Source organism: Orycteropus afer, unplaced genomic scaffold (assembly GCF_000298275.1).
Source record: "Orycteropus afer afer isolate SDZICR_OR568_19922 unplaced genomic scaffold, OryAfe1.0 scaffold00027, whole genome shotgun sequence".
NCBI classification, from domain to species: domain Eukaryota; kingdom Metazoa; phylum Chordata; class Mammalia; order Tubulidentata; family Orycteropodidae; genus Orycteropus; species Orycteropus afer.
Window position 1 is genome coordinate 3,102,124 of NW_006921614.1, and position 10,898 is coordinate 3,113,021.

At 41.8% G+C, this 10,898-nt stretch overlaps 1 protein-coding gene across 1 annotated transcript in view; it reads right to left on the reverse strand.

Moving 5' to 3' along the window:
- Positions 1 to 10,898, reverse strand: part of BMP6 (bone morphogenetic protein 6) — a 270,968-nt gene that overhangs the window by 179,914 nt on the left and 80,156 nt on the right. The window lies entirely within an intron of this gene.

Consider the following 10,898-nt stretch of genomic DNA (forward strand, 5'->3'; position numbering starts at 1 on the left):
GCTTTGGGAGGAACGGTTGGTGAAAGGGCTGGAGGGAGGCAGCATGTTTGGCCTTGCAGTAATAGGCCTTGGGTTACTGCTGTCTTCCTCTTGTGAGATTAGAGGAGGTCAGAACATGTGGCCTCCTCACAGTTTTTACAATCAGCCACTAAAAACCCCATGGAACATGATGCTACTTTGACACATGTGAGGTTCCCCTAAGAATTGACTTGATGGCAACTTGTGTTTGTTACAAAATAGAAGCTGTCTGAGACATAAAACAAAGATTTAAATTAATTCAAGAATTAATGAAAGCTAAAGAGTTTGAAGGATTTCCCTTATTTTAAAAAGATTTACAAATGATATCATGTAGCCAGACAGTATATATGGTAGTTAAGGTTGTTGTCAACTTGGCTGGGCCTGGTTGAGTAGCTGGGCAGCTGGATGTAGTTATTCCACATGGTGAAACTGGTAATTAACTCCATGGTAGAATCTACTAGAGTAGCTGCTTTAGGTATGTGAGCTGCTTCCAGTATATACAAGAAGCAACTTTGAGGAAGGTCCCAGTGTGTGGTGTGCTTGAAACCTGCATGTAGCTAAGTCATTGTTCAGCACCCTGCCACATTGCTCTGCCAATCTTGGGACTTTTTCAGGACTTGAATCAATGGTTTCACATGTGGTTTGGTACTATCAGGATTGTGCCATTTTATTTGTTGGCCTTGGGCTTGTCAGCCTCAGCAGCCAGCAGCTGCCTGGGTAAAGAAAACCCTCCAGCTTTAGTGGGTTGGGAGCAAGAGGCAGAGCTGAAGCCCAAGGTCAAGGGGCTTTCACCCAGCATCTAGAGCTTGGCACTTTGGACTCGGACTTCTAGTCTCCAAAACTGTAAGAGGATAGACTCCTGTTTGTACAAGCCATCCCATTTGTGGTATATTTCTATCAGAGCAGCACCAGCTAACCAAAACAGTATGGAACCAGCAACACACAATAGGAGACTGAGAATCAAAATGGTCACAGAAATACAGTCACAAATTCTAGAACAACTTGATTATCTAGACATAAGCCATGACATATTAGTGCTATAGTTAACTGGAAGAAGCACAGAAATAAATTACTGAGTTTGGGTACTATCTTGATTCTCTTTAACTCAAACTCACACTCAACCACACATAGCCTAAGGAGTAAGGTAGCATGAGGTGAATGACAGCTGAAAATGGTTTCACAAAGGTGGCCTATGGTTTTAGTGAAGAAAAGACCATATACACCCAATGACTCTCACCAGACACCACAAAATGACACAGGGAGCACCAAGAAGGCATCAGTAAGAAGCTGTTTCTCGTCAGTCCCTTCTTGACCTCAGATGGCACCTGTTTGCTATTTACGGAACCTCTGCCTTGGGTTTCCTCACCTCTAAACTGGAGATAATAGCCTCACAAGAGTACAGTGCAAATAAAGCAAACTAGTACACCAATAAACAGTTTGGAAAATATAAAAGTGCAGATAAGAACAATAACATTTTTATCACCAGTGTTGATAAACATAATATTTGCAAATTAAAATCTCATATGAGGGTTTCACAGCAAAGTCACAGCAACTGGGCTTGTTCATGTTCTGTGCTCATTTTCACAAAAGCTGCTATCAAAACAGGCTTTGTGTCTTATATCTTATCATTGTGAACCTGATCTTTTGAAGCTGACAATAAGAACTAACATATATTTCATGTCATTTGAGAACCAGTTGTCCAGCCTGGTGAGATCATTTGGAACCTTTCATCTTTCACCCCAGCTTTGCAGTCACTGGAAATTTGATAAACATAGTTTCTATGTTGATGCCCAAGTCATTGATAAAAATTTTTATGGGAAAAGTCCAAGAACAAAGAACTGACATGCATGGAGAAATGTCTTCCAGGTTGAGCTCCTTGATTTATATTCTGTTTGTACGATCAATCAACTGCCTAGAAAGTCTTCCATTCTTAACATAAGCCATCCCACCAGCCTCTATTTTGTTCATAAGATTATTAAGACAGGCTTTATCCAATGCAATACAATAATGAACATTGTGAGGGTTCATTTGTGCTATTTATAGTTACTTTTGGGTAAAGAAGAAAAAGAAGAACAGCACAGAACTCCAGTTCTAACTGATAAACCACAAAAACAGCAGCAGTAGTCCATAAAGAAATCACAGGGCTCAGATTGAATGTCATATCTTGTGCAAAAAGTTGTAAGAGGGCAGAAATCTAAAACTCCTTAGGAAACATCCATGTTTGTAGAAACTACACTTCTTCATTTCTCATGAGCATTATAGAATAATTTAGGATGTATTATGGGGATATACTGTAGAATTTAGTAAATAACAATACTAGCAATGGGCAATATATGCCTCAGTTATAGGAAGTGAGGTGTTGGCAGACTTTGACTTGAGAGCTGATGAATTCCTCTTCTAATTAGCAGAGATTTCTCTTCTAGAAATTCCTTTTCCTGGTGCTTATTAGTTATCAAAGTTAGCTTTACTTTAAAGTCTTAATTTGTTACTTTATATTTTCCCATGTGGATTCTGGTCCACAACTAGGGCTCTTAGAGCCAACAAGGATACATTATTTATTATCTATTACTTCATTGTGATCATCCAATCTAGGAAATCTATGATAAAAGGAAGGAGGAGTTTACTATTCTTGGAAAATGTACATAGGCCCTTGTGGTAGTTAAGGTTATGTGTCAGCTTGGCTGGACTTGGTTTTGACTGGCTGGACAGCTGGATGTAGTATTCCCCATGATAAGACTGATAATCAACTCCATGGTGAAATCTACTGTGAGCACCTTACAGATGTGGTCTGCTTCCTGTATATTAGGAGAAGTTTAGAGAAAGGTCTTGGCAGCTTTTTGGTGTGCTTGAACCCTGCATGTAGTCAACTCATTGTTCACCAGCCTGCTGTGCCCTGCCAATCTTGGGACTTCTTCTGGACTTAAATTAGTGACCTGTCATATTGTTTGGTAATATCAGAATTGTGCCTTTTTACTTGTTGACCTTGGGTTTGTCAGCCTCAGCAGCCAGCAGCTGCCTGAGTGAAGAAAAGCATCCAGCTTCAGTGGGCCAGGAGCAGAAGACAGCTGAAGCCCAAGATTGAGAGGTTTTCACTCATTCCCTAGAGCCTGGCACTTTGAACTCAGACTTCTAGCCTCCAAAATAGTAAGAGAATAAACTCTTGTTTGTTCAAGACATCTCACTCATGGTATTCTTTTGTTATAGCAGCACAAAGTAACCAAAACACCACTGTTCATTGCCACTTTCTGCTCTGAGTGTTCATCAGCTTCTATTTAATAAAGCATTCTACAATTCCTCAAACAAACAAATCAATCTCATAAGAGATTCAATCCATCAAGGTGAGGAGTGCAATGAAGAAACTAACTTGAACATCCCCAGAGGGCACTATGGTAACTTGGCACTTTGGACACCACACTTCACTGAGTTATGGGTTATTTGGGCATGTATGCCAGATACTTACTGGCCTGTAGGGGGAAAGCACATGGGTCCTCCTACTCAGGTCCTCAGGGAAACCCAAAGGAATATAGAGTTTGCCAAGATGATCCAACTAATAGCACTAGAATCAAGGAATACTACTACTTCCCTGAAAGCTCTGGTGGCTCAAATCCACCAGCCACTTCTCAGAAAGAAGATGGGGCAATCTATTTCCATAGTAATACAGCCTCAGAAACCCAACGAGGGGTCGCTATGAGTCAGGATTGACTAGATGGCGGTCAGTTTAGTTTTTTTGGTACTACTTCCCAAGAAGCACAGATGGTTGGAGTGCTGAATGCTAAATTGGAAGCATTGCTGGCTCAATGGTAGAATTCTCCCCTTTAATTCAAGAGACCCAGGTTCAATTCCCAATCAATGCACCTCATGCACAGCCACCACCTGTCATGGTGACTATGTCTCTGAACAGGTTTCAGTGGTGCATCCAGACTAAAACAGATGAGGAGGAAAGGCCTGGCAATCTACTTCTGGAAATCAACCAATGAAACCCCTATGGATCACAACAGTCCAATCTGCAACTGATCATGGGGTTGGTGAAGGACCAGGCAACATCTCATTCCAGTGTGCATGGGATCATCATGAATCTGGGGTCAACTCCATGGCAGCTAATAACAAAAAATGTGCATTTATTAGCTGTGTATCCCCACTTCTTTGAAATGAATGTGCCTAAGAGATATATGTCATGTCTTACACACATCTCACAAAATTTCATAATGAGCACAAAATCAGCAGACAATAACACAGTTATTTAAAATTGTTTTCAAACTGCCAACTTGACCCTTTTGAATAAGAACACATACTTGGACTTCTGAACTAACAGGTAATATTCCTTATATAAAAGTCATTAAAACCCATTTTGGACAAGGAGGAAAAACAAAGTATAATGCCATCACTATGCAATTTTCTTGAGGACAAAAAAAAATACTAATGTACACAACCATGGGATGTGAAGAGGGTTTGCAGGCTAAATGCATCATGGCAACCAAGTCAGCCCCCTCTGTGAGTAGCCCAATTCTAAATATAAAGGTGTATTTGGAGAGTGTGCTAATTTGGTATTTCTGATGTGTTTACTAGGGTTTTATGCTTTACTTTCTGCTTTTTTCCCCATGTTTATTAAAAAAATAATGATGTCAGAAAGATACAAGGCTTCATTAGGGACATGTTCTTGTTTTGTTTTATTTTCCTACTGGCCTAAGTTTCCCTCTCTCTATCCTGGCTCCTCTCTCCCACCTCCCTTCCCAAACTAGCAAGTGCCAGCAGCTCTCACAGGAACTCCATATACAATGTGTCTTCCATTTTCCAGGACATTTTCTAATGCTAGAAGGAGCATCCCATGTCACACAGATTCATTCTAGGGAATTGTAGGATGGTATAAAGAAGGTATTATAATAAAGCAGGTATTCATATATTATGTAATTTTTAAGTCACAATGTGTGAAATTTTTTAAGAAGTCAGTGCTATCCAGTTTACGTTCTCTTGCCTTGATGGGCAAGAGAAGCATGTGCCTATGTAAGGAGTGTTAAGAGTTTGACAGCTAAAGTGCACAAAAGGGCCACTTGCCTGTGACATTTGCCACCTCACCAGCTCCCAGGGCTGATCTGGCCAACTAGGCCAGCACCTCTACTTGACCCTTCCATGTGTCCTGATCCTGAAGACACCTGTCAATTCAAAGAGGACAGCTTCTCAGGTGGAAGATCATAACTTTCTGACCAACAGTATATGAATAGTTCTGCTTCTCATCTGGAACTTCCAGGTAAACCTTGAATATAGAAGGTAAAGGAGCCAGTTTTGGAATCCCTGAGTGGTGTAGACAGTCATTTATTTAAAAAAAAATTTATTGTGATTTGGGTGAAAGTTTACAGAGCAAATTCATTTTCCATACAGCAGTTCATACACATTTTGTCTCATGACATTGACTGGAATTCTCCACAGTGTAACAACAGCTCTCTTCCCACTTCCTCCCCATAGTTAACTCTTCCCTGTGTCTTTCCCTCCCATGCATTCCCACCCGAGCCCCAGCTGTCTCACTGTGCACACACTGCCCTTCTGTTCTCCCATGATTGATCGCTCCTAGTAGCATATCCACCTGATGTAAATGTTCAGCCTGTATGCCCAGCTATTAATTGGCTGGAAGCCAAAGGAATGAGTTTAATTCCAGACCTGAAGGGTAGCTAGGGGTGTTAATTTTGTGTGTCAACTTGGCTAAGCCTGGTTGAATGGCTGGGCAGCTGGATGTAGTATTCCCCATGATGAGACTGGTAATCAACTCCATGGTGGAATCTACTGTGAGCAGCTGAGTAGCTGCCTTTGGATATGTCATCTGCCTGTATATAGGCAGCAGCTTTGGCAAAGTCTCTAGCTTATGGCACGCTTGAATCCTGCATGTAGTCATGTCGTTCAGCAGGCTGCCATGCTCTGCCAATCTTGGGACTTTCAATGGACTTGAATCAATGGCCTGCTGTGTGGCTTGGTAACATCAGAATGGTGCCTTTTTACTTGTCAACCTTGGGTTTGTCATCCTCAGCAGCCAGCAGCTGAGTGAAGAAAAGCCTCTAGCTTCAGTGGGCCAGGGTCAGGAGGCAGAGCTGAAGCCCAAGGATGAGGGGCTTTCACCCAGCCCCTAGAGCTTAGCACTTTGAATTCGGACTTGAAGCCTCCAAATTGTAAGAATAAACTCCTGTTTGTCAAAGCCATCCCATTTGTGGTATATTCCTGTCAGAGGGGCACTAGGAAACTAGAACAAGGGGCCATAGTCTCAGGGATGTCACCAGACTCTGTCAGACTGGTTTATTTTTATGTTCCACACCATTCTCCTACTCTATCCAGAATCTCCTACATAGATCCCCCTGCAAGTGGTTGACAGTGGTAGCCAGGCACCATCTAGTTCTTCTGGTATCATGGCCATTTAGGCTGAAAATCACATGGTCTACCAGTCCCTTGGACTAATGGTTTCCATGAATCTTTGGTTTTCTTCATTCTTCTTTGCTCTGGATGAGGAGAGACCCATTGTTGCATCTAGATGGCCACTTGCAAGCTTTTAAGATCCCAGTTGATACTCACCAAAGTAAGATGTAGAACAATGTTTTTGTGTAGTATGTTACACCAACTGAGCTTGAGATCCCCTGCAACCATAGTCCTGAGCTCACGAGTCCAACTACTTGCTCCCTCCAGATAGCTGGCTGTGGCCAAGAAGTCACCACAACCTTGGCCTTTGTCAGCTCTACTTTATACCTGGACAGTCTTACAGCACATACAAATCTCCTTAGAGAAACATCATCTGCCAACCCTATACACGATCATGGGCACACTAGCCCTGCCTAGATATACGTGATTGGTCAGCCTGTCCACTCATCTATCCACCTGTAGATCAATGATTGCCATCACTGGCAACACAGCACTGTATATGCAAAAGGATTCATCTTTGTTGTCTGCCCCTCCCATGTCCAAATAGTTAATGTTAACTGAAAGGTTGGCAGTTCGAGTCCACTCAGAGGCATCTTGGAAGAAAAACCTGGTGATCTACTCCCCCAAAATATCAACCATTGAAACCCTGTGGAGCAGTTATGTTCTGCACACATGGGGCTACATGAGTCAGAGTGGATTCGACTGTAGCTCATGTTTTGTTTGTTTTATTTTCAGGAGCCATTCCTAACTCTACACCAAACATACTAGGCCATTATGAGCTCCCCATATTGTGGTAATGTGGGTGTCTGATCTTTTTTGGAACTAGATATTCAAGTTGTAGCCATATTGTACTCCTAAAGACTTGATTCCCACCCTACCTTGATTATCCCCTTTTCTTGCCTCTACTATCAATAAGGTAAAACTAGGGCACAGGCCTGAGTAGCCTCCTATTTCAATAAAAATGTTAATGTAAAATGCATTATCTAAATGTACATGTACTTAATACCCTTTTACTTTGACAACAATCAGTAATGAAGTTGGGGGATTAGACATAAGAACAAATTATGGGGAGCAGACAACTTTGAGGAAACAGTCTCCATGACTAATGGCTATCATGCTGTGAGCAGTTTCCTCCTAGAAGAGTGTAAGTGGGCAAGGGGCCCAATGACTGCGGATAAGGACAGATTTCTTTGGAACCAACCATCCTTTTCCCTGGAGACCCAAGAAAGCAAGCTACATATATGAATCAGACAACTTAGCTTCATATCCCTTTCTCTGTTAACTTAACTTTTATTTTATCAAAGTCTCTACAAAAGTCTTTTTAAAATGTTCTGTTCCAGTCTCTGATGGGTTAAGGCTCTTAGACCCCAGTAAAAAAATAAGGAGCACTGTCAGAAGCTCTGAGGTCAAGGCCTTTAGGTATAATCCAGGCAACTATCTCAACAATTCATTCTTTATTTCAGCTTGGAATTTTGCTTCATCAACTGTAACCACCATCAAAAAAATATAACAATTGCCAAGCCTTGTAAAACATACCTTTTATTCCCTCTCTTTGTGGCTTAACAATTTAGGGACATTGCTAAGTGCTTTAATTACTTTTTTTAAATTAAAGAAAAATGTAGAAAGCATTACATTGGAAGTGCTAGTTTTCCCTAATGTAACTTGAACACATAGAAAGGAAGTTACTCAAAAATAATCATAGTTTCTTCTTACAAATGATGGAGAATGGTGCATTCTTTGCTACCCCAACCATTTGCTTAGATTTAGAAGAGTAGGAAGATAGATTATAAATACTGGACTGTCACAGAGATTTGTGATGAACATTAGCAAATTTATCTCCAAAAATCAAGAAGAACAAAGTTGATCTGGAAAGCCAGGTAAAGAAATTCATCTTGGAATTGGAAAGCAAAGAATGGGAGGGTGACAGGATCAGAGAGCTGATCTGTTGCAAGCTACTAACGGGAGGTATGATCCCAGGTTCCTTCACACCTGCCAAATGGTGGTAAGTCTCATAGGCGAAAGAGCTCAATTTCTTCCTGGGGAGTACATTTTGCTTATTAAAAAAATAAAACCAAACCAAACCTACTGCCATCAAGTCTATTCAGACTCATAGCAAACCCCAATGGGTTTCCAAGGCTGTTAATCTTTACGGAAAGGAGCTCTGGTAGCGTAGTGCCTAAGACATTTGACTGCTAACCAGAAGACTGGTGATTCAAACCCACCAGCCACTCCTCGGAAGGAAGGTTGGGCAATCTACTTCCATAGTGATGTTGTTATGTGCCGTCGAGTCAATCTGACTCATAGCGACCCCTCCTGGTATTTCCGAGTGGTATCACTACGGAAGTAGATTGCCCAACCTTCCTTCCAAGGAGTGGCTGGTAGGTTTGAACCGCTAGGCTTCTGGTTAGCAGTCAAGTGTCTTAAGCACTATGCTACCAGAGCTCCTAATGATACCGCCTCGGAAACCCAAGGAGGGGTTGCTATGAGTCGGGTCTGATTCGATGGCACATAACAACAACAACAATCTTTACGGAAGTAGATTGCCTCCTCTTCCTCTCATGAAGAAGCTGGTAGTTTCATACTGCCAACCTTTCAGTTAGCAGCCCAGTGCTTTAACCACAGTGCCAAAAGAGCTCTTTATTTACTTATTAGGAGATCATTTAAAACACAATTTTTATATTATAATAAACAGAGATGCTCTGTGGACAATGTTCTGGTTACCTAGTGCTGCTCTGACAAGAAATATACCACAAATGGGATGGTCTTAACAAACAGGAGTTTATTCTTACAATTTAGAGGCTTTAAGTCCAAGTTCAAAGTGTCAGGGTCTAGAGGCTGTGTGAAAGCCCCTCAACCTTGGGGTCCAGCTCTGCCTCCTGCTCCCAGCCCACTGGAGATAGAGGCGTTTCTTCACTCAGACAGCTTCTGGCTGCTGAGGCCGAGAAGCCCCAAGGTTGACAAGTCAAAAGGCACAGTCCCGATGTTACCAAACCACATGGCAGGCCATTAACTTAAGTTCATTGTAAGTCCCAAGGTCAGCAGAGCATAGCAGGCTGCTGAGCAATGACATGGCTACAAGCAGGGTCCACGCATGCCATAGGCTAGAGACCATTCACAAAGGCTTTTCCCCATACACAGGAAGCAGACCACATACCCAAAGGCAGCTACCCAGCTGCTTGTGGCAGATCCCACCATGGAGTTGATTGCCAGTCTCCTCATGGGGATTAACTACCATCAGCTGTCCAGCCACTCAACCAGGCCCAGCCAAGTTGACACACAAACCGAACTACCACAGACAGAAAGCAAATTTACACAATTTCTTGAGAGAATGTAAGACACACGAAAAAAATCACAGGCTCTCAGTGGCAGCGGTGGGTGCCCTAGACCTTTCTAAAAGGCAAGTTTGCTCTCCGCAGCCACTAGAGACACATCTCAAAATTCCCACCAAGGTCACCTTTCAGGCAGGAGAGAGAATTTTCACAACCCAGAGACTTCCAGCTTAATTGAAAGTCCACAACTTCTTTCACATTTCATGCCTTACCGTAAAATATCATGTGAATTTTCATTATGTTCTACAGCTTATCCGTGTCTGTTTTAATAAGGAAATCATGGGTCCAGAAAGACCTTTGTATTGATTCTTTATATTTTAGGAGCTCTCCAAGTTTATAGACTACTGTGGAAGAAGCAAGTGGAAATATCCTAAACTGGAAGCTGGAAGATTTGAGCTCTATTCCTGTTCCCACCACTGGCCAGCCATGGGACTCTAGGTAAGTCACTACCTCCTTGGACTTGATGATCTCTAAATTACCCTTCCCCCAAAATATCATACTTAGATTACACATCTAATTCTTGACACACTTCACTCCCTCCTTCTTCTGATTCTTATGATCCTAGCCTAGAGTTACTGTGTGTTGGGGGAGGGTCTCCACTATATTTTATAAGAGGAAAATATGGCAAAATTTTTTAGAACTTCACGATGCAGCTCAATGTGAAAACACTTAAGTCTTGAAATGAACAAATCTTTGAAACTGTTTGGAATCATAAATACATATAGCTATTTTGGAAAACAGCAAATGGGAATAACTGTCCAGATCCCTTGTACTGGCATCTTTCTCCAATTGTCACCCCAGTGACACCAAGCAACTAAACTGTGATTCAAACAGATGTCCAAACAAAGGGAATTAGTGACAACCAGCAGTAAGAAAGCTGACATGAGTCTCACATCGTATAATCACCCCTTGGCACCTCTCTCTCCCTGTCACCAAGGCAGTAGTAACCATGGGGAGAATATCCCTCCACACTTCAATACCCTCCAATCACCATTGAATATTTTGGTTCTATTTGTAGAAAAATATATGTAACATAAAATTTGCCATTTGAATAATTTTTAAGTCTCCTATGTCATTAATCTGGTGGTTCAAACCCACCAGCTACTCCTCAGAAGAAAGGTTGGGCAATCTACTTCCATAGTGATGTTGTTGTTG